Genomic DNA, 25,862 nt, shown 5'->3' with positions numbered 1-25,862 from the left:
CACTTGAACTTTTAATATTTTAACTAATTCATTTATTCAATAAATACTTACTAAACACTTGTCCCATGCATTGTTCCAGGTGCTGGGAACCCAACAGAGAACAATATATAACAGATTTTTTTCCCTTCTGGAACTTGGAATCCATCAGGGGAAATCAGACAATATGCAAATAAATGAATAGAAGTCATTTCAGGATGAGAAGCTCCATGCAGGAAATGAAACTGGGTAACGCGATGGTGTATCTGGGGTGAGCTCAACATATATAACTGCCTCCTTTACATCATTCAGGCCTCAGCTTAAAGAAGGCATGAATCATGTGACGAAGGCAGTCATATGTTGAGCCTGGAAAGGGAATTTCAGAGAGTAGGAATGGCAAGAGCAGAAGTGTTACAGGGAAAGTTGGGTGTGTTTGATGTGTTATAGTTGGGGGTGCTCCAGAAAAACAGAACCTATAGGATGTGATGTGTGTGACTGTGTGTATGTGTATCTCTCTCTCTCTCTTTACCTACCTACCTGTCTAGAGAGAAAGACTTTAAGGAATTAGCTTACACAATTGTGGATGGAGGCTTGGTGAGTCAAAACAATCTGATGGCTTATCTTGTAGAACTTTAAAACACAGGTAACCTGGAGACTCAGAAGAGAATTGCAGTTTGAGTCCAAAGGCCGTCTGCTGGCAGAAATCCTCCTTGCTGTGTTTGTGTGTTTGAGTCTTTGTTCTATTTGGCTTTCAACTCATTGGATGAGGCCCATTATGGAGGCTCATCTGCTCAAAGTCCACCAATTTAAAAATGTGTTGATCTCATCCAAAAATCACCTTAATAGAAACATTTGGCATAGAGATCTGGGCACCTTGGCTCAGCCAAGGTGACATGTAAAATTAACCATCCCATCTAGGAAAGAAGTTAAATGTGACTGAAGTGGAATGTGCTAGCAAAGAGGGAAATGGTAGGGGATGAGGGTGGGTTAGTGCTGTGGGAACCACTGGAGCTTTTGAAGCAGCAGGAGTAAGATGCTCTGACTTAAATTTTACAGATGACTCTGTGTTAGACCCTGGATTTCACAGAAGCAAGAGAGAGAAAGCAGGGATACAAGCTGGAGGTCTCTGCTGGAGTTTGGGCAGGAGGAAATAAATGGAGGTTTGGACTTAGGTTCTGTAGATGGAGAGAGGAAAGGAAATGGATTCTGGACATATTTGGGCAATAGAGATGACTGTGCTCTGATGGGCTGGATGTGGGGCTCACAGAAAAGGAATCTAGAGCTTACCCTGCATTTGGGTAAGATGGGGAAAGATAGCAAGAACACGCTTAGGAATTTTCTGTCGAAATAAACAAGAGTGGGTCCAATTTCTTTAAAAACAAAAACCCCCATGCTTTCTCATATCTACAATTTCTACCAGTAAAATGAGCTCTTTGTTAAACGGATGAAATTGCTGTGCATTTGGAATTACCTACCCATGTTTTACTTTAATTAACTATAAATCTTTGAGACATGTGAGATAAACCTTTTTCAGGTATAGTTTTCTTTTGGCTATAATTTTAAATACAATGATTGAGTATTGTGTCCTTTTTTTTTCCTGTTTTTGTGAATTTATCTGCTTATAAAATGCCTAATTGCTTCATTGGATGATATATTATAATTAAGCTTAAAATAGTAATGGTTGCAAGAACATATTGCAAGTATATTTCAACTTGGTATTTCCATGATTTTAACTGTCCTGGAATTTCAAATGTATAATAATAATAATACCATTTTTAGTAATTTGGTTATAAAAACAAATTAAAATAAACTTAATAGACTTTAATGACAATAGAAAAAAACAAATGCCGTTTCTATTTCAGCAAGAAAACTTCTAAATACCAAATTTTAGCTTCATCTATCCTTACATTCAATTTTTATCTGTATTTAAGCTAAATATAGCTTAAAGTTCTTTCTACTTGCAAAAACTGGTTTAAATTTTGGGGAATGATTACACCTCAATAGCAAAACAGGAAGCCACACCTTAAATCCGAGGTTAATGAAAACATTAGTTAAATAGAGGCAGAGCTGGGCCTGGGACTTGGATTTATTCTCTTACTCCTGGAGGCTTTATATTGTAACCTGTGCGTACCTGTGGCTGAGCTGAGAAACGTTCACCCCCTCAACATCAGTTACTGTTTGTTACGTCGCCACCTAACCATTCAGTTCTCTGAGGTCAGGGAGGGTGTCTTGCTGATCACAGCATCCCAGTGTCTGGCATGGTGTCTGGCCCAGGTACTTATTAAAGTGCTCAATTAATAGTCCTGAAATAACCGATTGATTGAGTCAGTTCACTTGTGAGTATCCAGCTATTTATTTTGAAATAATATAGGTCCAGGTTTTCACACTGTTGGTTATGACTCATTAGTAGGCCACTAAACCCATCTGGTAAGACTGATGAGAATTTAAAAATAGTTAAACGGAATAGAATATAAAAGAACAGATACTTTTTGATGTAGAAAAGTTCTTTTTTTCAATAACCTTTGTTTTAATTATGAGTATATATGGATGTGTGCATTAGGCTGTGATGTGAAATGTATTTCTTATTGTGGTTTACAATTTAAAAAGTTGAAAACCACTACATTTGAAAGTTAAAAATGTTTTTCTTAAAACAGATCTAAATTTATGAAAATTTTGCCTACTAACAAAAGAGAGACAAAGATTATATGGAAAACTGACTGTTCAACACACAGAACATAGAAATGTACGAACCGCACTTCATATAACAGGTATATATTGTTGCACCTATACACGCCCTGGGCTGAATTACTGTGAGGAGTATCAACATGCATAATATAAGGTCCCTCTGCTCAGAGAGCATGACAGCACCTAGGGAGAAGGACCCTAAAGCCACACATGAGCCCCGCTACTGTCTATCAACCAGAAAAAGGTTATGGAAATCTTTTCCTCATCTCTTTTGTAACTTACAGCCACGTATTTCTAAACTTCATAACTCAGGATTTAGTCCTGCAGTTAAAATAAACTATAAGTTAATCGGCATTTGCAGGCCAGTCAGGAATCAAACTGCCATTTCTTATTTGGCTTTCATGGATAACTGACTTCCAGATGAATTTTTGGTATAAAACCTATTTCTAAGTTGAATACTCCTTGTTGCATTTTTTTTTTTTTTTTTGGTAGCAGGGCATGCTATATTACAGCAGGAATCAGTGGACTGTTTTTCTAAAGGGCCAGATAGTAAAGATTTTAGGCTTTGTGGGCCATACACATCTCTGTTGAACTATTTGACTGTGCTATGGTAGAGGGAAAGCAGCTATAGACAATACATACATAATTTGTTCTAAAAATTTTATTTGTGGACACTAACATTTGAATTTTATATAAAATAATATGTAATACAGCATATATCATAAAATACGATTTTTCTTTTGATTCTTTTGAACTATTTAAAAATGGACAAACCATTTTTAGCCTGCAGACCACACAAAAGCAGGCAGTGGCTGGATTTGGCCTGAAAGCCATAGATTGCTGACCCCTGTATTGGAGCAACAACATTTTTTCCCTCAAGGCATGTACTGTAATGTTTATGTGCAACTGAATTGACAAGATAAGCATTAGATTGCAAGCAAACTTCTTAAACTCAAATTATTTCACTTTTTAGAACAGACCCTAAGTTTTCAAAAAAAAAAAAAAAAGTCAGATGTATTTTAAGTTCCAAAACTTCATTGAATGTGTACATAAATGAATGATCTAAATAATATAATAGCCTATGTTGCAGAACTTTAAAACACCTTACGACCCCTTTATACTTTTGCTGTAGGAGGGCATAGATTTAAAAAAAAAAATCAAAGGGCCTTCTTCCTGCTTTATGATGGTGAGTGTAAACACACAGTCATTGTCAGGAAACACAGGTTTTAGGTCATCCATCTCTTGGTTGCTATGTGGAAATTTGTTGTCCGTTGTCAAATTGGATAATCCAGGTTTAATTCTATGAAGCGAGCTGGTTTCCTTACATATGAGTCAAGAACTGTGCAAAGCCTTTACCATCCATCTCATTCAATCTTCCTAATAATGTTAGGGGGTAGCTCATGGAGAGAAAAAGAGATCGAGTGATTTTCTCAAGCTCACCCTGCTGGTGAGTACCAGGTAAAGGCTTTGACTCTTAGACTTGATTCTATCCTGCATCTGGATACCCATGGCAAAGCTCTTTACTTTAGACATGGAGACTTTGAATACCCACAATGAGAAAAAAAAAAAAAAAAAAAGAAAAGAAATAGACATGGAGACATTAAAATCATCATTTTGGAATAAATAATGAGTCTGCTGCACACCAGACCTAGAATTCTCAATTTACCTAACTTTATCAGAGTTATATTTTTTTATTAGGTTACATCTTCAAAGCATTGATTTGCTCCAGTCAGCAATTATTTTACATGGTAGAACTGAATTGACTTCCAGCTATTTGGTTTTACATTTTTTATTACCTAAATATTGATGGTACCCCTAAACCTATTACCTTCACAGCATTCTTAAATGTGTGGATAGTAAAACCAGAAAATTAAATGTTTTAAATTATTTCAGGGACCCAGTGTGGAAACTATATTGAAACCCAGGTTGAATAGTATTCATACCCACAGCAGTTTATTATGGTTCAATAAATGTAGTATCTAATTCTATGTGATATTGTATTTAAAGGATTAAAAAGTAATTAAATATTTTCAATAAACAAAGTGTCAGAAAGCATCACTAACTAGTTGATTGGTGCTTACTAAAGGAGTTTTCTTCTAATTATAGTTGAAAATATATTAATGTTAATTATAGACATCATTCAAGAGAACATTCACTGAGAATTATAGTAGAGAAAAGTTGCCAATTTATCCCAAAGTGGGTAAGATACCTCCTCAGCAGCAAGACTATAATTTCAATTGTAGAAATTAGATAAAAAAAACCGTAAAATCAATTCACTCATATATGCAACTTAATCCATTTCCATTGGATCTCAGGAATGAACTAATATGAATTATGAAGCTTTTTACATTGAAGTTTCAAACATTTTGAAGCTAGACATTTTGAAAGTAGCAAGATGAATGTTATAGTATGAAATCATTCAAAGTTGGCAGTTTCTATGAGGTTCCAAAACTTTACCAGGACATGCTCACATTTTTTTTTCATTAATTTCAGGTCAAGATTTATCTGCAATCAGTAAATAAAGGCTTACAGAAATGTGGTTCCATTGCCAAATGCCTTAGCTTCGAATGTGATTTTCTTCCAATGTGATTTCTTTTAGATACAACATAATTTCTTTCTGATCCTGAGCATATGGGCCTATGCTAATATGAAATGGTGTCTTAGAAAGATTATTTTTGTTTTCTGCAGAGAGCAGTCATTCTTTGACCTATATTCAATATGCGACACAGATCTGATTGTGCAACCACCATTAGCCTCATCCAAATCCCCTAGTTGGAGGTTGGGGCTTAGGTCAGGGACTATTACTCTTGGGTGTCAGAGCTAAACTTAATTAATGCCTTTTAAAAATATATGGATGATATTTTTTTCCCCTTAGGATGTAGAAACATGGCCTGCAGAATTTAATTCTGAAAAACGTTAAAAACAAGAGTGGCTGAGTTGTTTGACATGCCCTGTGACCTCTTTCTGAAGTCAGAAGCATTGCCCAGTGTGTCTGGCTTTTTCCAGCCTGCTGCCGGTTTTTTTTTTTTTTTAATTTTTTAAATTTTTATTTTTAAGGCACAGATTCCTTTCTGTGCACCTTTCTGGTCATCAAGGCCCCCTCTGGTAAATCATTGCCCTTTCAACACAGGCCCTCCCCAGTTGTGACGTTCCAGAACTCATGAATGCCACAGGGGAAGGGAGTTACAAAGTAGAAGCCTCGGACTCACAATTACGAGGAACAATGGCTGTTTCTATGGTGCCAATGGGCAGAGGAGGGAATTCTTCTTGGGAGCTGGTGCTGAAATGTTTAGCAATCATTTTTCAGTGAGAATTGGCAGGTGCCTGCCAGGAGGGGGATGTTATGTCAGCACAGGTGTCAGAGAAGGAGAGAGGTTTCTGAAGGAGGTAATTGACAAATCAGATAGGGCTGGGGAGGGTGAGGGGAAGAGGGCAATGTGCTATTCAGCTGATAGCTTTAAAAGCAATTTTTAACCAACATTATTTAAGAGCCTTTTAGAAAGCAGATCCCCCTTTCCCAGAGGCATCTGCCAACTGACAGTCCAACAGGAAAAGAGGAAACTACTTCCGAAAAGGCTTTAAAAAAAAGGACTTTTAGAGGCTGTTAAAAAGACATACAATCACATTCCGCATAAACCTGTTTAAGCAGCAGTTTATTCCACAGACTGGGCTGTTTCTTTCACTTAACAGTCTGCTGTTTTCCTTCATCCACCACCCTACCAACCCATCACCTGCTCTCTAGAGCCTTTCACCCAAGAGCTGAGGAGCACCCCTGTTTTCTTGCTGAGCTCCACACAGGACAGAGACACCAACAGTTAATTCCTGTGAGTGTGATTTGGAGATACGATTTTGATTTTAAGCATTTCATCCTGGCAGTAAAATGCATCTGTTCTACATTTGAATATCTGCAACCTGTGCTGCTTGGGAGATTCTCTGATGGGTGTATTGCAGCCTTCATTCTGTACTTTCATTGTTTGAGTTCTAACATTCTTTCCCATCCTATTATCTATAGATAACATCCATATTATCTAGCCAGTGATGTAGCTTGCATCTGTGTTTTCAGATTTGAAGAGTACACATTCAAAATAACTTCTACCACATATTTTTTGAGAATTTTTCTAGAGACGTAAAGCTCTTGGTGAAGGAAAAGTAATTATGCTTATCATCTTATCTTCTGTAATTAGTACATAGTAGGCAAACAATCAGTACTTGCTGAAGATATAAATGAGTAAATGAATGAGTGATGATGAATAAATGACTACTGGAAGAATAGGAGTGGGGAATAGCAAAGGAAGGTGTCCAGGGGCATCTACGTGGGCCAGAAAAGCAACTTCAACTAGCTGGTAGCCTTGATTTCTAGAATTGTAAGTTAATTCTCCCATTTTATTTGGGGCATTGTTGGTGGTGGAGCTGTATGTGTGTGTGGGCATGCGCACGTTCATGTGAACACCATGAGTTTTTGATGCCACAGTTGTGATCTATCACTTTTCTCCAGTCATTATCCCATGGACAAGGGCAGGCAGGCAGACACGTTAGAGTAATACCCTCCAGCCCAGACGACAAACTTCTTCACAGATTTTACATCTCCCATTCTTACTTAATTTTGGCTGCAGTTGGTTCACACCTTCCTAAGCTCAAATGAGAAATGAAATCGGGTTGCAGATTTTCTAGGGAATGGTGCTGAAGAGGCTCTGAGGAATTCTGAATTTCAGCGGCATTTGGCACATTGCGGTTTCAGCCAAATCACGTTTCAGTGAGTAGAATTATGGGACTATTACCCCCGGTGGCACATTATATTTGTGATACAAAAAAATGTCATGGCTCATTCCAATTAGTGAAAAAAAATTTTTAAAAAGCTTGCAGGTTGCTTAAAAATACCCAAGACCTCCAAGTTGATTGAAAATTTGGAAGAAATAATAGTCACAACAACGATAGCAGCAGCAGAAACATCTGACATTTTGGGGGTGTTTTCATATGCTAGACCCCTTGTGAAAGTTCTATTAGCAATTAACTGAGTTATTCCTCACAACACCTTGATTAAGTAAAAAGTATCATTATTCTCATTTTATTGGTGGAAACTGCATGAGAGAAATGTCCAACAGGGCATCTTTTGGACAAGGTAGTTCTTACATCTACACAGTCAACATGGGATTCCCTTTGTCATACAGAAGTAGGACAGTTGAAGAGTTCAGTGATGAGTTGCCCCCTTGTCTCCAGATTTCACACAAATATAGCTAGTCTCCTAATTAAATATGGAGTTTTTATGGTTATGGTTCCTTAATTCTGTCCCCAAATTACTAGGCCAAACAAACAACAGCAGCAAAACCCCACAAAACACAAAACCCAACCACAAACAAAACATATTTGTCCTAGTTACATTTGCAGAGAGGCGAATTCACACTGTGGCAAGGTCAGTTCTCAGGGAATACAAACAAGATCAAGAACAAAATTTAGGATTTTAGATTTTATTCCACTTTGGGAACATCCTGTTGTGTGGCATACATCACAACCACCTAAAAGCATTTGTAAAAAAACAACCCCAGAACCTCATTTTCTGCCTAAAATTACCCAGATAATAGATGTAGAACTCTGTTGGCTTTTCATTTTATATTTTATAATTATTTCTCATACTGTTTTGACTTGGATTTAGATAAACATCTGCATTTCAGCTTATTTGCCTTTCCAATAAAACCTAAAAGAGAAAAAAGGTCCTAAAGAAGGATTTGGGATATTTATAGTAAGAAAGGAAAAAGAAAACTGTTTTGTGATTCTATTTTTGAAGAACACTTTTTTTTTTGTTTGTTTCTTAAAGCTCTAGTGGTTTAGGAAAGGGCTGAAGGCAAAAACTTTCTCAAGAAACACTTCAGAACATACTCATAAAGTTGAAGCCCAAGCCAAATCCCCCCACCCCACAGAGCAAGGCAAGTGCTCACATAGCATGATGTCCTTTGAATCTCTTAAGGTTATTTTCTAAATGAGACTATGAGAACAAAATGAAATTATATTTTCCTTCCAGCTAGTTAAGCCTCAAATCCCTAGATGAAAAAAATGTTTTCCTTTTGGACAGTGATGTATTTCTAGTCAGTCTATTCCCAAAACAAACACACCAAAAACCCATTTCACACACAAGCTAAAATAAAAGATAGGAACAGAGGTCATTCAAATAGTTAGTATTGCTCTAAATTGCTATTTTGCAGGTAACCCTCACTGAACAGAATAAGTGGGTTTGGGTCTTGTTATCTATTACCTCTGAAGCTATAGTTTATTAGATGGAATTCCATTGAATCCTTTACTTATACAATAGTTGGCCCTCTGTACCTGTGTGTTCAGCTTTCACAGATTCCACCAATCATGGATCAAAAATATTCAGGAAAAACAAAAAATAATACAAAATAATACAAGTACAAAAATACAGTAAAATAACTATTTCATTGCATTCATAGTGTATTAAGTATTATAAGTAATTTAGAGATGGGAGGATGTAGGTAGGTTATGTGCAAATACTTCACCGTTTATATAAGAGACTTGAGCATCCTTGGATTTTGGTATCTGCTGGGAGAAGGAGGGGTGTCCTGAAACCAATTCTTTGCAGATACTGATGACTGTGCCTATATTTTCACTTAGTATCAGTATCACTATCTGCAATAGTTGTTTATTATTTATTTATTTATTTATTAAGATGAAGTCTCGCTCTGTCAACCAGTCTGGAGTGCAGTGGCGTGATCTCAGCTCACTGCAACCTCCACCTCCTGGGTTCAAGGGATTCTCCTGCCTCAGCCTCCTGAGTAGCTGGGATTACAGGCGTGCACCACCATGCCCGGTTAATTTTTGTATTTTTAGTAGAGATGGGTTTTACCATGTTAATGTGAACTCCTGGCCTCAAGCAACCCGCCCACCTCGGCCTCCCAAAGTGCTGGGATTACAGGCATGAGTTGACGCACCCTGCCAGTGATACTGACTTTAAGTGACTAAATTATAGTAGATGGTGTTTGTTGACTACCCAGCATGTTTCTCACCTTTTTCTTTCTTCAAAATGGAATCTCAGTTTTGCTCGAGTATTTTCCTTCTGCAAACACACACACACACACACACACACACACAATTTAAGAAAAGTTGGTCCCAAGAATGGGTCTTTAGTCTAAAAAGCTAAATAGCATCTAGAATTTCCAGCACTTAATATTGTATTGAGTGGTCATATGACCTGAGTTGGCACAATGAGCTGAAGGACATTACCCTTAATCCTTAATTGTGAGAAAGATTTTTTTTCTCTTTTCTACTAGACAAAAATAAGGAAGGGTGTAGCTCCAATTGCCACCAGCAACCATCTTCGACTCTGAGGCAAATCACCAGGTGAATGACTTCGATGCTGAGGATAGCAAGAAGGAGACAGAAAGATCCTGAGATTTTGGTTATCTCACTGATCTAACAGATCAGTTGGAGCCTGCTTTCCTGTAGACTGTCTCTTATGTAAAATAATAATTTTACTTCTTTTAATCCAGTTTGAAATGGGATTTTCTCTTACTCATAGTCCAAAGTATCCCAATACACCAGCTGAAAACACTTAGAGAATCAGAGTGAGAAGCAATCAGATCTTTAGGATGCTGAGCATGAATGACTGTAACTTGCTTTTCTGACCGCTTTCCCATTAATAGGGTTACTTATTGCCTTCCCCTTTACTCCCACTAGCTTAATCACTCCTGAAAATTATTTAACTCTCTACTTCTCATTCTAAAGCTGGGAATGTGCAGTGTGGGAGAGGATGCCCTTAACCAGTTTAGATTACTTGTGTTAATAAGACAGGTTACTGATTGGAAGGCTTTAAGCAAGAAAATGGTGCAGAGGCTCAAGCACAATGCTGGGAATCACTGATCTCATTTTTCTGAGCCCATCATTTCTACTCCTTTTCCTTGGAAGTTACAATTTCCCACAGTGGTGAGATGCAGTAGAACATTTGCCAGAAGCTACCATGGTACCTACTCTGGTCTAGGAAATTCACTTATGTAAAAAAAAAAATAACTAATTTCTATTCTGTTGATTAGTAAGTTTAAAATTCTCTATATACCTTTGGCTTCAGAATGATGGCTATCACATTAAATAGGGGAAATATAAGGGAAATCATCCAAACCTCTCCCACTTCATCTCACAACCTTATAAAACATTTGGCATGCTCAGATAGACCTGGGTTGAACTGCATGTTTCACTGCCAAGCTATATTCATGAAGATCCTATTCCATGTATTGACGGCCACTTAAGGAATGAAATTGGACTACATAATCAGTTGAATTTAATTCAATCTTTTTGGTACAGCCATGTTCAAGGGCAACAAGGTACATAAAATTTGGTATTAGACTTCCTGTAGAAACTCAAGAAACATTTCCAAGGTTGGAATCTAAAGGAAAGGTAATTTTGCTCATGAAACACACACATAAGAATTTTCCATAGATTTTTTTTTGTAGATTCAGTTTCATGTACTACTATGGGTTGATAATAAACTAAAAGATAAGCAAAGTTGATCATAATAGCCTACACCAATAAGAAATAATAAACAGCCACAGTTTCCACCATAAACCAATTAACAAAAACTGTAAACAATTCAATGCATTGGAGTAGAGTGACCAAAAAAATGTCAACTTTCCTATAAGACACTCAATTATTCTGTTAGGAGATCCATCAGTTATAGAATCTGTAACCCTATTTCAGACATTTGGCCAAAGGCACCTGTTGGTAGAAGAGCTGAGGCAGGACTGGCTTGTCTGTCATAATATAAAAGAGTCTTGGAAGATATCTGGGGTCCAGGGTCTAAAGCCCCTCGTGGCCTTTGGAACACCAAGCTCTGTGCCAAAGGGTGGAAAGCTGCCCTGCCGCACCACAAATCTAAGCCCAGGGCATGAAATCCCTTGTGGCTTGGAAGGAATCCAGGGCTCAGGGCATAAAACCCCTCGTAGACTCTGGAATGTGCACAGACTTGTTGGTTGCTCTCCCAGGCTCATAAACATGCTCTCCATTATCTCAAGTATCAGAGCATATTCTATATGCATCAAATAAAACGCTAAACCATCACAGCTATGCTTGATGCACTGCTACCTTTCTACCCCACCAACAAACAGTGTGGACTCCCAGAGCTTGGGGCCTTCGCAGCCTCCAATCTAGCTTTGGCCCCCTGGACCCACTTTATGCACTCTTAGCTTGTCTTTTCTCATTCCTTTGACCCTGCTGGACTTTGACCCCGATGGCCTGGTGTTGGGCTTGATCACCCCAACAGGCACCAAGGTCATCTTGAGAATATTTCCCTTCTGTTGGGTGTACCCCTTTGAACAGTCTAGAAGGCTGGCCCCAATCTTCTTGCTTCTTAAGTGTATTGCTTCAATGTACCCAAATGAAATCAAATTATTAGAAAAGAACACTAACTTCCAACATGAAAAATGTAGAGAAGTATATAAATGTAGTACAGAGTTTCATAATGAGTTCTCTCCTTTTGTTCTCTTAACAAACATCTAATGTGTTCTTGCCATTTGTGAAAAACAAGGCTAGGCCTTGTTGGTCAAAGGAAGACTCAGTGGTTTTGTTCTCCAGATGCTTACAGTCTGATAAGTGAGGCCTAGACAGTCATGCAGAGACTTTTGAAAAGATGTTTTTACAGTTACACTTAGACTAAGTAAAGGCTCTGACACACTCACACCATGAGGAATATAAGCTAAGAGTGAGACAGGTAGGTGGGGGTCAGAGAATGCTTCTTGGAGAAGCAGATTCTTGGTCTTTGCCCTGAAGATCCAATAAGATTTGGCCAGGTAAATATAAGTGGGAGCGCTGGTCAGCTGGATATTAGCACGGAGTGTGTGTCAACACACTCAACTCCAAAGTTAGCAATGGTAGAGCCCAATAGATTTCATGACTAAAAGACCTGAATTCTGAAAGAGTTAACTTTGTAAAATAGCAGCTTTTAATGGTCATGTTTAATCTCGACCACAGACTGCACCTCATCTGACATCGAAGCATGGCATTATCTGTGGTGCTCGACACAATGCTTTGCCCAAAAGTATCCATTAAATGGCTGAGTTGAATTGAAATCCCATCACCTCAATCCTAAATTTTAACTAGTCTTCTTGTGTAGACTGATTTCTTGATGAACTGTATTTCCACTGACCAGTGTATGTATGGCTTTGTGCTTTGTGGCAAATTCACTGGGGAAATTGTAGGGATTAGTGAAGGAACCACCATGAAAATATTCTGAGGCATACCATCAAAAATATAAAACCATGTTAAATTTTTGGTAGTGAAGGGAGGTATGGTGTTTCTTTCTAAGCTGAGTAGGAGGTTCAAAGTCAAACCTGAAGATGAATAGAAACCTTACAAATCATGAAACTCACAGCTAATTTCTATATTAATGTAAGATATAAGTATGGGAGAATAGAAAACATAATCAATTCTGAATATCCTATTCATTATATACAAAGCTAGTATTATTGGTCTTGGATAGAGTATGAGGAAATAATCTATTTTCCCTAAATTGCTAGTCAATGTATATTTGTCTTGTTACCTGCTTTCTCTCTAGAACTGAGCACAGGGGCCCTCAATAAACATTGTAGAATGAATAAAGTAATTAATGATGAATCTGAACCTTTCAAACACCCTTGCGAGGTTTTCCTTGGGACCAAGAGTAAGTGATTATAAGACTGACTCAAATTAAAGTGGACAGGCCTAAAGCTAAAAGGCCTCTATGAGGCTGAAATCTGTTGCTTTGGGCTATAATTAATTGATCTCACTTGTTAAAGAATATACTTATACACTCACTGAAGGATGAAAAAGAAAATGAGTTTTCTTTCTAATTGTATTTTTAAGCCCTGAGAAATGTGTAGATGTTACATATAATATATATGTATATACAAAATCCATATACCTTTGACTTTTTTTGTATTTGAGATTCATACATTTGAATCTATCTTTCCTGTCTTCTATCTATCTATCTATATATTTTCCATCGATTCTATCATCTATCTATCTATCTATCTATCTATCATCTACCTGTCATCTACCTGTCATCTATCTATTCTGTCTATGATCTCAGTACATGTATATAGAGCACAAAAGGCCAAGAATGCAATAGTTAAAACAATGTGGGTTCTCAACAGTGCCATGATTTAATTTTAGCTCCAAAAAGAACTAACTGTGTGACCTTGGGCAAGTTGCATAACTGTTCTGTTCCCTAGTGTTATCTTTAAAATTGAGAAGATTGACAGTATTTACTTGAAAGTCTTGTTGTGAACATTAAATTCATGTAAGATATTTAAAATGATGCCTGAAATATTGTAAGTGCTAAGTGTTAGGTTTTATTATTCTACTCCATTTTCCCAATCATCTTTCTTATTTTTAATCTTAAGTAACAAAATTCAAAATACTTTAACAAGAACATATAGGATTATTTGAATGAGGGGCAAAAAAAAAAGTCATTCACTTAGAAAATAAGCAATTGTTTTATTTATTATAGAAAATACATGGTAACACACATGGATACTAAAACTGTAAGAGAAAATAATTCTTGGCAAGGACATTGTTTAGTTTAGGTATGAATTCTAAAAAATAAAATATGTTAAAAGTGTAAACTCAGGGGGTACATTCTGTTTCCAAACACAAACTAAGAATTAAAAAATCAAAATGACAGAATTCTGCTAATCTGCTTAGGAAGGCATAAATTATTAATCAGGCTCCAGGCAACAATGTTGAATACCAACTTTAATAAAATGCCTGCCTGGAGGAAGGTGAGGGCTGGTGGCCCCGTTGTTGAAAGCTGGGTTGCCCTATCAACTTGCTTGGTCTTCCTGGCTCTCAGGACACCACTGATAGGGCTTCCTTCGAAATAGGCTCATTTGAAAGTGGTCAGAATTATAAAAAATTAAGTTGTTAGCATGAGATAGAAAAGTTGTATTTTCACTGGCATGAATAAGCTTGAACAGGAAATCAGTTGTAAAAATACTTAAGAGGTGCTTTTGTAGCTTACATGAGAAGAATTTCACCTAGTAAGCATTTATTGAGCCTTCCCTATGTGCTTACAGTTACAAGGGATGCCCTCATCTTAAAACTCTCATCTTGAGATGGAAAAGTGATATTTTAAAACCATTTTCTCATTTCTCCCCCAACCTGGATTTATTTATTCCATAAAGCATCTTATGTCTGTATCAGGTGGGCTTTTGCTGTGCAGGGAATTAAATAATGGATTTTCCAAAAGTCTTGGCTGAATATCATTCTTAGGAACACTTGTCAATCAGGGAAAACCTAAATTGGAAAGTACTTGACAAACTCAGCATCTCCTTAGTAGTCAGAGTCTTGTAGCTGCTTTTTTGGATTGTGGAGTTTAACATGCAGTGCAAATTTCACTTCTTGCTTTAAAGTCTTTTATAAGATTATAGACATTAGTGCGTATTTTAAAATCCAAAATGGGACAGGTTTGGCTCTCGTCTTCTGTGGTTGGTTTCTCTAACCAGCCGTGATAAAAAGATTATCGTACAAAGAAAAAAGAGAAAAAAGCCGTTTAAAAATCCATTTTGGTTTAGTGAGAAATTGGGAAGCAAACATATGCTCAATTAATGTTCAGAACCTCAAAGGTGCAAAGCAAACTTTTTATTCTATAGTGCCCAATTAATCCAGCTTAGGGTTTCAATAATTTCTCCTTTCTCTGCCTACCTCATAGAAATCTTTTATTATATCAAATTAAACTCAGTTGCTTGAGAGCACTTTACTCTAATGTTGCTTCCAACTTCATATTTTAAATAAAGAACCCGTCCTCCTTCGCGTTACATTTGGGGAGAAAGTGTTTATTCGGATAATCACTAAGCACCTTGCTCTGTCCACTCATGTACTAAGATTATCTCTTCAATTTAATTTCATTGCTTTTTGGAACACAAAGTACATGCCCATTTAAATTCAAGAAGAAAAAGTTTTCTAAGAAAAACAAACCACAGTGCTCTTTGGAAAGATATTTTGGAGTGTGGTGACAGAATTAAAAGTGAACTTGAGGAAGAAGAAAAAGTATAAGACAAAATATCTAAATATAGCGCTTGCATTAAACATTCCTGCACTGTTATCTTAAATGCAATTTTCTTCCAGGTAATCGCATTTGCTATGAATGCAAAAGTTATTGCTGAGCAGGCACTTTTTGTATCTGGAGGTTTGGGACCACCTCCTCCCGGGTACATTAACTTGTAAGTGACTCCACTTCATTCTGTTGTCTTAATTAAGACCTGCCTGAAACGTCTCTCTCTCTTTATAAAAAGGCAGGTGAATCAGAGAGTGAAAATGTGGCACTGATATTTATCATAAGGCCACACTAATAGAATTAATCCTTTATGAAACACTGACAATATCTCTACTAGATACTTTCAAACAAGTAGCTTAATATGAGAATAATTGCTGGGAGAAAAGTCACTGAATTTGGTTCAAATGAAGAGTCAGCAGTAATATAACAGTCATGGCAGATTTCATCAGTTTGCATTGGTAATTAGACTGACCACACGCCATTTTGATTGGTGTTAAATTAGCACCTGTTGCTAAGGGGACCTTAGGATATTTTGTTGAGTATGAAACTGAACAGTTGCAAATATATATACATTTTGCATATATATATGTGTGTGTATATATGCATATAGTTACATATATGTTATATATACATATATACACATATATGTATAAATACGTGTGTGTGTATATATACATACAGTTGCATATATATAGGTGTGTGTGTGTATATATATATTTTTTTGAGGCAAAGTTTTGCTCTTATCACCCAGGCTGGAGTACAATGGTGTGATCTGGGCTCACTGCAACCCGCCTCCTGGGTTCAAGCAATTCTCCTGTCTCAGCCTCCTGAGTAGCTGGGATTATAGGTGCCCACCACCACATCTGGCTAATTTTTTTGTATTTTTAGTACAAACGGGGTTTCACCATGTTGGTCAGGCTGGTCCCAAACCCCTAACCTCAGTTGATCCGCCCGCCTCAGCCTCCCAAAGTGCTGAGATTAGAGGCGTGAGTCACCATGCCCAGCCTGCAAATATTTTCAAATGGATGATAGTAGATTAATGAAACTCTTTCTTGTTTAATTCTGCAAAAGGAGATTTAAGCTTTGTAGTCAAAAATATGATAAGCTCATTTTAATGACTGAAATCTATACTATACACTAGAAGGCAATTGCTTTTTGAATGCATACCTCAAAATACAGACCAACATGTTAGTAAATTTTTGTCTACAAGTATACAAAGTTCACTTTTAGAAAAAAAAGACACCCATTTTATAATTTATATAGTTAAGGTGGGCTGTGTTTGTTCCAGCTTATGGAGTTAGATATAAATTTAAAACTTTTCATTTCCCACTGAATTATCCACTGTGTAATCAAGTAAGAAAATTCATTATTAATGACACATTCTGGCCATGAGCTTGGCAAAGCATATTTTTTTTGAGGATCTGTTAATATGGTCAAAGATCATATTAGTATTCCAAACGTTAGTATTAATCTCTGTAAGTTTTAATTAAGAGACTCAAGGATACCTTTTGATTAAATGGATTTTGTTTAGTTTGTCTTTTTGGTGTTTTAAATATAATTATAATTCCCCTTTACTTTTTGTTCATCCAGATAAGAAGGAAGAGAACCAGGTTAATCATTTTTCAACATGATGTCAGTCATTGTATAAACCAGTGGTCCCCAGATTTTTGGATTTCATGGAACATTAACGTTTTACTTTTTAAAAGGGAGAGGATTGACATTGAGTTACTTGCCAAATTTAAATTTTGCCACGGAAAAAGCCATCATAATCTTTCCCCATATTTCCATGAAAGAATTGACATTTTAACTTCAAAGCAGTGGGAAGGTCACTGTCTGAGTTCTTTAAATCAAACAAATTGAGATTTATGAGAAACACAATAGGTTGTCATCATTTTTCATATATTACCACTAATAATTTTTTGTTTCAAAGATGGATACAACTTGGTCTCCTGGGGAATCACTGATTTAGATAAGGCTTACTCAAAACTGCCATCAAGCCATTACAAATAAAACAAAACCCCAAACCTTATCATATGTCTCCCTAGCAATCGTCAATATTTTGAGGGAAATTGTTAATTCTTCTTTGCAATAGGAAATTTACAAAATGCAGGAACACATGAAATTCCTAAAGAAGCCTACATCCTTATCTTCACCATGAGTTTCCACATTTGTCCCTTCACAGAATACTTATAAATAATAATATTCTGGATTTAAATTTCCTTTTTACTTTTTAATGACAGAATTAAATGGTGATGATAAAAATCAAGAATATTCAACAACTAGAACTCAGGCCACAGCAGAGAAAGATAGAGATAACAGAACAAAATAAATCAAATATATCCATGGATAAGTCATTCATCTCTCTGGTCATCAATTATCTCACAGTTAAATGAAGAGTATTAGATAAAGTCATCTTTAAGCACCTTCCTGTGTCTCACATTCTCTGATTATATTTCTAACGATCAAACTTTCCTTGAAGGCTAGATTAACTACATGACTTTTTGAATGGTGGCAATAGAAAGAATAGAATATAATGAAAATGGCTCATCATGTCAACTATATAAAATGTGACTGTATTAAGAGGGTTTCTTCCTCCCTTCCTCCCTCTCTCTCTCTCCCTCCTTCCCTCCCTTTCTCCTTTCCTCCCTCCCTCTTTCTTTCCTTGTTTTTGTGGGGATTGTCTTCCGGTGGCATAGTAGTGGTGTGTGTGTGTGTGTGTGTGTGTGTGTGTGTGTGTGTGTGTGTGAAATTTTACTTGATAAATCATTCAGAACAAATACCAAATAGTGATAGTAATGAAGTAATGAAATAATTGTGGTCACAAAATAAAATACTTTTACTTATCAGAGAAGGAAGGACACAAACTCTATCTTACTTAGCTCTACCCAGAGTCCCAAATGCTACATCCATGGTAATGTCAACGAGCTGAGAATGGACTGATGCCCTTAGTGGGTGCTGTGAGGTTGAGGTGTCTCTCCCATCTCAATGCAATGAACAGGTGTCATTTTAGCTACCTTCCTGAAATCCTCCCTCCCTCATAAAGATCCCTCTGAAGGCAGGAGAAGATGTTTATTCTCTTATAAAAGGTACCATCATTATGTTCAGAAAAATGGCCCACACAATGCTTTCTACTATAATTATAAATTCTGACACACGCTTGCAGATTATTTTTCAAAAATGAATAACTTAGAAAACATCTTCCTCAGCCTTCACATCTGCCAAGCTCTGGTCAAAATAATAAAATCATTCCCACGCCCTCTGCTGCTCTGCAGTTCTCAGAGAGAGTCACACTTTTACTTCCAAGACATCACAATTGTTTGTTAACAGCACATTCATTAAGTGCTTGGCTTAAACGGAGATTCCCTGGAAATTCAAACCAAAAAAGGGCTAAGTAAAGAGGATATAAGTGTAGCAGGGTCATTTTGATTTACTGTGTAAGTATTGCTATGCGAAATTCGTGTAAAATACTTAGAACAGGGTGTGACTTAGAAAAGCTCAGTAAAGGTTAGTTTATTATTTATTATCATTATTATTTGGATGTATAAAAATTCTGAGCCAAAATAGTGGTTTTTTAAATCTTCGCTGGATATATGTATATATGTATACACACACATATATTATCAACTGTTTTCCTTTTATCCACTACATATATCTGTATGTGTGTGTATAGATATATATGCTCTGAGCATATATATACACATATGTGTGTGTATATATACCATGTAAAGTGTATATATACCATATATACACCATATATATACCATATATACACATACATAATTATCAACTCTTTTCCTTCTATCCACTATATATATGTGTGTGTGTAGATATATATGCTCTGAGCATATATATACACACATCATGTAAAGAGATGGGGGCTTGCTGTCTTGTAGCTCTGCCTTTCATCATGCTATATCACACACAGGATCCAAATGGGTGACAAGTAGAATACTTGGTCTATATTATCATTATTATTATTATTATTATTTTTTTGAGACGGAGTCTCGCTCTGTCACCCAGCCTGGAGTGCAGTGGTGCGATCTCGGCTCACTGCAAGCTCCGCCTCCGGGGTTTACGCCATTCTCCTGCCTCAGCCTCCCGAGTAGCTGGGACTACAGGCACCCGCCACCTCGCCCGGCTAGTTTTTCGTATTTTTTAGTAGAGACGGGGTTTCACCGTGTTAGCCAGGATGATTTCGATCTCCTGACCTCGTAATCCGCCCATCTCGGCCTCCCAAAGTGCTGGGATTACAGGCTTGAGCCACCATGCCCAGCCAGTCTATATTATTACTGTATACTTTGGATTGTAGGCATCAGAGGAATACAGTTTTTCTATTTAGCATGCAGGACAATGAAGGAAAAGAGCTGATATTCTTCAATGCACCAATAAAATCTTTTCCTTGATTCTGATATGATTTCAGAATACTTTAAAAAAGATATTCGTCTGGTTAATTTACCATCCACCCAGGGTTATCTCCCTTAGATGGTGATTTTTTAAAGGTAATTTTCAAGTTTGCACTTTATGGTAGAGAAGAGTAGTGTGTATAAATATGTTAATGATGCAATTATGTTTATAAAGTGGCATTTAACAGTAGCACTATTTATAAAGAGGAAAATGCACCCTATGTAAAAATGGCAATTTTGATTCTATTTCTATTCTTATGTTTCCCTCTGCTGTAAAAATTTACCTCCTCATCTCTTTCCATTTTACTCACTTGGACACTTCTCGAAGTTAATTTTTTCTTGCTGTTTTCTCTTCCTATAACTTATTAGGTCTCTTGGATATCTTTTGGCCAGACCTACCAATTTCGGAAATTAGAGAAAGAGAAAAACACAGTGTTCTTTCAAGTGCTGAAATATGAAGATAAATCATACCCTGTGGTATGCTGGCTTTATGTGCCTCATCTTCTTCATAAGTCATTTCTCTCACAAGATAGTACCACATATACTAAGAAAAGCTTGCAACCCATGCTGCCCATTTACATGACAAATCAAATTTAATATTAACACTCTGGCATTAATGAAACTCTGGTTTCATTAATGAAACCTCTTATAAATCACAGCAAGGTGATCTGATTGCTGGAAGAAACCAGCTCCCAACGGTATTAGTGTAAATATATTAACCAGATGAAATAAGATGAAATAATCTCGAATAGTCTCTGCATATGTGTCTACTCTACATTTATGAATGTGTGCTCACAGCATTCAGCCTTCAATAAGTTTTCTTTGTTGGAAGAGTTGAAAATTTCTTGGATAGTTCAATTTTGAACAACTAGACTGTTGGCTATAGATGGCTCCCTCTGACCCAACTATTTTGTAGTAATTTTAAGTGCACCACTTTTTTGAAGGGTTATTTATATTCTCCCCTCTTCCCTTATCTTCCTACTCTGTGGGTGATAGCATCACAAACACTATATACATTTAGTTCAATAGTTAATTAGAGAGAACCTGAAGTTCCTCATAAGATTGCTTTGAAAAAGAGAGGCTTCTGTACGAATAGAAACTCAAAAAAAGTAGACCAGTTAATCTTTGTAAGAGGCAAACTTGAACAAAAATATTACTATTATTTAGTTTCAGGAAAGTGCTTCAAGCACTCATCTGTCTTCAAAATAAAATAAAAATCCCAATGGAGAAAACAACATGAAAAAAAAAAAAGAAGAAGAAAAGAAAATCAGCCTAAAGGCTGCATTTCTGTATTTCCTTTCTAATATTCTTGGAACACTGTCACAACTGGGTGCTATGTTTGCATGTGTGTGTATGCCTTCTTCTTTCTGCAGTTCTCCTATTACCATAATGTTCTTGAGTCTTTGAATTTAGAATCATTATTCAGAAAAATATTTAAACCAGAGAAGGTTTGGTTATCTACGTTTTTACTTTTTTGTGAAGTAAATAAAGCGTGCTCAGTAGACACTGCTAGGTTGAAACACTATTAGGAATACAATTCAGACTGAGTTACCGCTTGTTATTTTTATAAGCGAGACCCTAATTCTGATGGACACCAAAGAATAAGCAGCTGTGACTAAGCAAGAAGCACAAGGCAACTGGATTTTGCCGGATGTTATCTCATTTGGAACACATTTCAAACTTTAGAACAGATTTTTAAATTGGAAGTTGAAACCTGCAGGCTGTCAGCAGAAGAGGCTGATTCACCCTACAGAAGTTATCTTACTCCAAGTTCCAGGCAGAGTATTTTAAGGAGTAGGTTACCTAAAATGTGTTGTGATACATCAAGGAAAGAAATGAAACAGAAAAAACCTGGAGAAAGGGTGACACAGGTATCTAAACATCTTTTGGATATTCAACATATTTATTTGAGTAGGGAATTCTTTGAATTAGATGGCTTTAGTTCAGCATAACTTGTGAATGTTCATGGATTTCTGAAACAATCATTGTACTTTTTTTCCTGCAAATATTTCTTTTGTTGTTGGGTGGGGCGGGGTGGCACTCTTCATGTAGAACTTTTGGAGTTCTAAATATAATGTTATTATTATTGGGTAAATTAGAAGTAAGGAAGTAGAGTCTTGGAAAGGTCAGAAATAAGAAAATCTTATATTGATGATGGTAAATTCTTTATTAATTGGCCATTGCTTTCATTTGGAACCATCCAGCAGTTACCAAAAAAGTCTAGATATTCAGAAAACCATAAAAATATTTGTAAGTCCCCTAAATTAGAGGAAGTACAGAAATAATAGCAATAATGATTTGACCTGTCACAAATATTAAGATAGTGCTTAGAGAATACTAACTTGTTTACAGAGAAAAAGTTGTTATACTCTCATCTTAGATAACAAAATCCATTCTGCAACTGAACTCCAGGGAGAAATGCATGGAGTGACCCACTAGAGGTCCCTTCCAACTAAAAAAAGTTTGAATAGTTCAAAGGGTTCAGCCTTAGTGTATTGGCATTCATGACTGCAAAGCAACTACAGGGCCAGAAGAGGGGACCACACATTTCAATTTGTTAGGAAGATTGTAGTTTCACTCAGAATATTTGTCACATTTTGTTCCTTTTAAAGAAATCCCTATGTGGGACATTCACTCAATTAGTCCCAATTTTCAGAACTTGTTGCAATATATTGCTATAATAATACAGTATCATGTAATACCCTGTGACTGTAGCTGTGCTTTCTAGAAAATGTTTAGCTATTTTCAAGTGTCTCAAGCAGTATTTTGCAAGATACATTTTTTTCTTAAAAAGGAAGAGTGCCTCAGTAAGTTTTTCATTGCAAAGCTGATGGAAGTGGTGGGTGGAAGAGGTAGGGTACACGTTTTTCGATAGTAGGCAAGTTGGTAGAAAATGATTATGTTTCCATATATTATCTTTGCAGAGTTAGCAGTACAAAATGTAAGTGCAATAAATTGGTGTAAAAGCCAGATAGTAAAGGGACTAAAAGTCCCTATGGAGATACTAACCTGTCACTTTCTTGTAATGGTAGCAAAAGATAATTGTAGACACAAATACAGTAGAACTGAATTGGTGCCATTTTCCTTCAAAAATGGGCTGCTGCCTCTTAGTTTTTCTGAAGAAATTGGTTACTTCCTCTGCTTCAAAAGTATGGCATGAACCGTTACATTAGGTGGCAAAATATCTGCTTTTTATTTTCCTTCAGTACCTTTTTAATTAGAACACGCCAAAGAGCAAAAGGGGATGAGATACAATCCTATATGATTGCATTTTCCAGTCAATTGTTGGATTTCTTTTAAGTGTCTGAGCTCTGCATTGACAATCTGGCCTCTGGCATAAACTTTGCCCTCCTGGTTATGACATAATGAAGACATCTGCTCAAGTATACCCCTTTCTTCACACAACTGGTTTTACGGTTCTCTAAAATAGCAAGCATAGAGCCATGCAAGCACTATTACACAAGGCATGATGCTCAAGTCTCGAGTCAAACTGGAAGAGTTTTTTTTTCCTCTGTCTCTCTCAAAGTAAAATCTTAAGGGTTTTCCTTTTCAGATAAAGCTTTCAGTATGAAAATAAAGAAAATAAGCAACTCTTGGCAAAATTCATATAAACATATTTGTTAGTCCTTGGAAGACTTGTACATTAACTAGGCATATCCCCGGGTTCCTTTTCCAACACAGGGAGGAGTTTGCAACCCCCTGGATAATTAACCACTCAGAAAGCCCATATTTTGGTCTGCACCCCTCCAGAGCAGCCATATATGTACACGACAGCCACTCCTGCAACATTCTTGCAGGGAAAACCTCTTTCTTCCTTCCCACTGTGTGCTTTACGAAGTGAAAGTGAAGATTCGCAGAGACACGGTCTGATACAACTGTATAGTGTGACTATCATAATTTAATTTTTTTTTTTTTTAAATGAGAGTGGGAGAGAGAAACGTATGGCTATTCCAGATGATTAAACTTCTTGGTTCTTGAATGTTCTGAGTCATAGTTAACTCAGGTGGCCAGCCCCTCGCACTAACAGAGACCTGCATTTAACTCCCCATAAAATATGGATTTTATTGCAGCAGTGACAACACTTCTTAGCACCACGTTGACCTCTCCAGCATCTGCCATCTCGAGATCTACGGTAACTCATGGCAGAATATCTAACTACAGAAGTCATCTCAGCTGTGCAACTGCTGCAGTCCACATTGCAGCGTCCCTTTTTATTAAATTCTGGGATTAACGCATTGGGGGCTCCAATTTTCCTGCATCTGGCACCTAAAACCAAGCGCACTCCAACTACTCTCCAATCAGTCCGGGGAAGGCTTTATCCCCCAGATTTGAGCCTGGCCAGCCGTGGAGGAGCACGAGCGAGCTGCGCCTTCCACATGACTTTTCCCTGGACAGTGTGCTCCATTTTCGGAGTCCAGTGTTGGACTTTCCTCGCAACCTAAGCATTTCTGTCCTAGATGAGCCGGCAGGCGTTGCCCGGAACATGCAAGCTAACAGTTTTCTTTAGCTCCTTCTCCCAGCCAAATCGTCTCTTTAGTTTAAGTTTTCCCTACTGGGAGCATTCCAGAGTTTTCAGACTACCTGATTTTCTGCTTTACCCCCAAAGCTAAGAAATGTAACTCAGCCCAAGCAGTCACCGCACAGACCCTTATGATGCGGGCAGGTGGAGATAAATCAAGCCCCAAATGGCTCAGCGGGTCCTGCACGCACCAGCGCCCTTTGGTAATTGACCAGCCAACTTTGCAAATGCCGGAGCTCCCCTGGCAGCCTCTGCCGGCGTAGAGAAAGGCAGCGGGTCCTTCTCCGGCGGCCCGCTTCCCCGTGCCCCCACCCAGCCCCACGGCGGATCGGTCTTACCGGGAGGCGGAGGAGCGGCGCCCAGGCTCCCCGGGAAGAAGAGTCAGTCCTGAGCAGCGGCAGCAGCGCCGCCCGCGCAGCCGGACCCGTGCGCCCGCCCCGACCCGGGCTCGCAGGCTGAGAGCATTCCTCCCAACTCCGGCGCGCGGCACCCACCGGGCGGAGAGGGCTCTCTCTCTGATTGGCTTTCATCAACGCTACAGAATTAAAAAAATGGGAGATGTATGCACAGCCAACGGAGCCCGAACCCACCTCTGCTCGCCTTCCTGCGCCCGCGGAGACCCTGCGACCCGCCCAGGCTGTTCCTGCCTCCGCCGCCGCCGCGGTCGCCGGCTCTGCCGTTCTTGCTCTCGCGCTGAAACTGCAGCTCTCGGGATGCGAAGGTTACGGGCTCGGCAGAGCTGGCTCTTGTGGGCACACACTGATTTGCAAGTGAATGAAGTGGGAGGGAGCAAAGAGAGGAGGACTTTGTTAAAGAGGCCCAGTGCCTGCCCCCGCCCGCCCCCTCCCCTTGACAGAATGACTCCCAGTGTTTGAAGTCCTGAGCAATTCGCTCCCTGTAACACTCCTTCAGCCCCAGGCTTTCCCTTCCTTTTCTTTCTTTCTTTTTTTTTTCCCCTTGGGCGGGGGTTTAAGATATACTCAGAACTTGTATGACTCCGTCTGTTTCCTCTTTTACACTATCAAAATGCACCTTGTGCTATTATCAGCAACGGTCTGATGTTCTTTTTTTCACCGACCAAGCAATTACAATTCCTAGGGACACAGTACCTCGTCACGCTATCAGTTGGCCAGTTTCGTGTGATAGCACATATAACATGCACACACACATAAAACAAGCCGGTCTCCTGAGATGACAATACCGATGGCTTTTCTTTACAACATGAACAGGCGTTCTCCAGATGCAAGCA

General features: G+C 37.9%; 1 protein-coding gene across 2 annotated transcripts in view; it reads right to left on the bottom strand.

Moving 5' to 3' along the window:
- Nucleotides 1-25,428, bottom strand: part of CDH6 (cadherin 6) — a 137,182-nt gene extending 111,754 nt beyond the window's left edge. For both annotated transcript variants that reach the window (XM_025389144.1, XM_025389147.1), the window contains exon 1: nt 25,204-25,428. The gene's annotated coding sequence lies outside the window, so the exon portion shown is untranslated. The remainder of the gene's footprint in view (nt 1-25,203) is intronic.
- Nucleotides 25,429-25,862: the final 434 nt, after the last annotated feature.

This window comes from Theropithecus gelada, chromosome 6 (assembly GCF_003255815.1).
Source record: "Theropithecus gelada isolate Dixy chromosome 6, Tgel_1.0, whole genome shotgun sequence".
In the NCBI taxonomy this organism is placed as follows: Eukaryota; Metazoa; Chordata; class Mammalia; order Primates; family Cercopithecidae; genus Theropithecus; species Theropithecus gelada.
The sequence above is the reverse complement of the archived record's forward strand: the minus strand, read 5'-3'. Positions and strand labels throughout refer to the sequence as shown.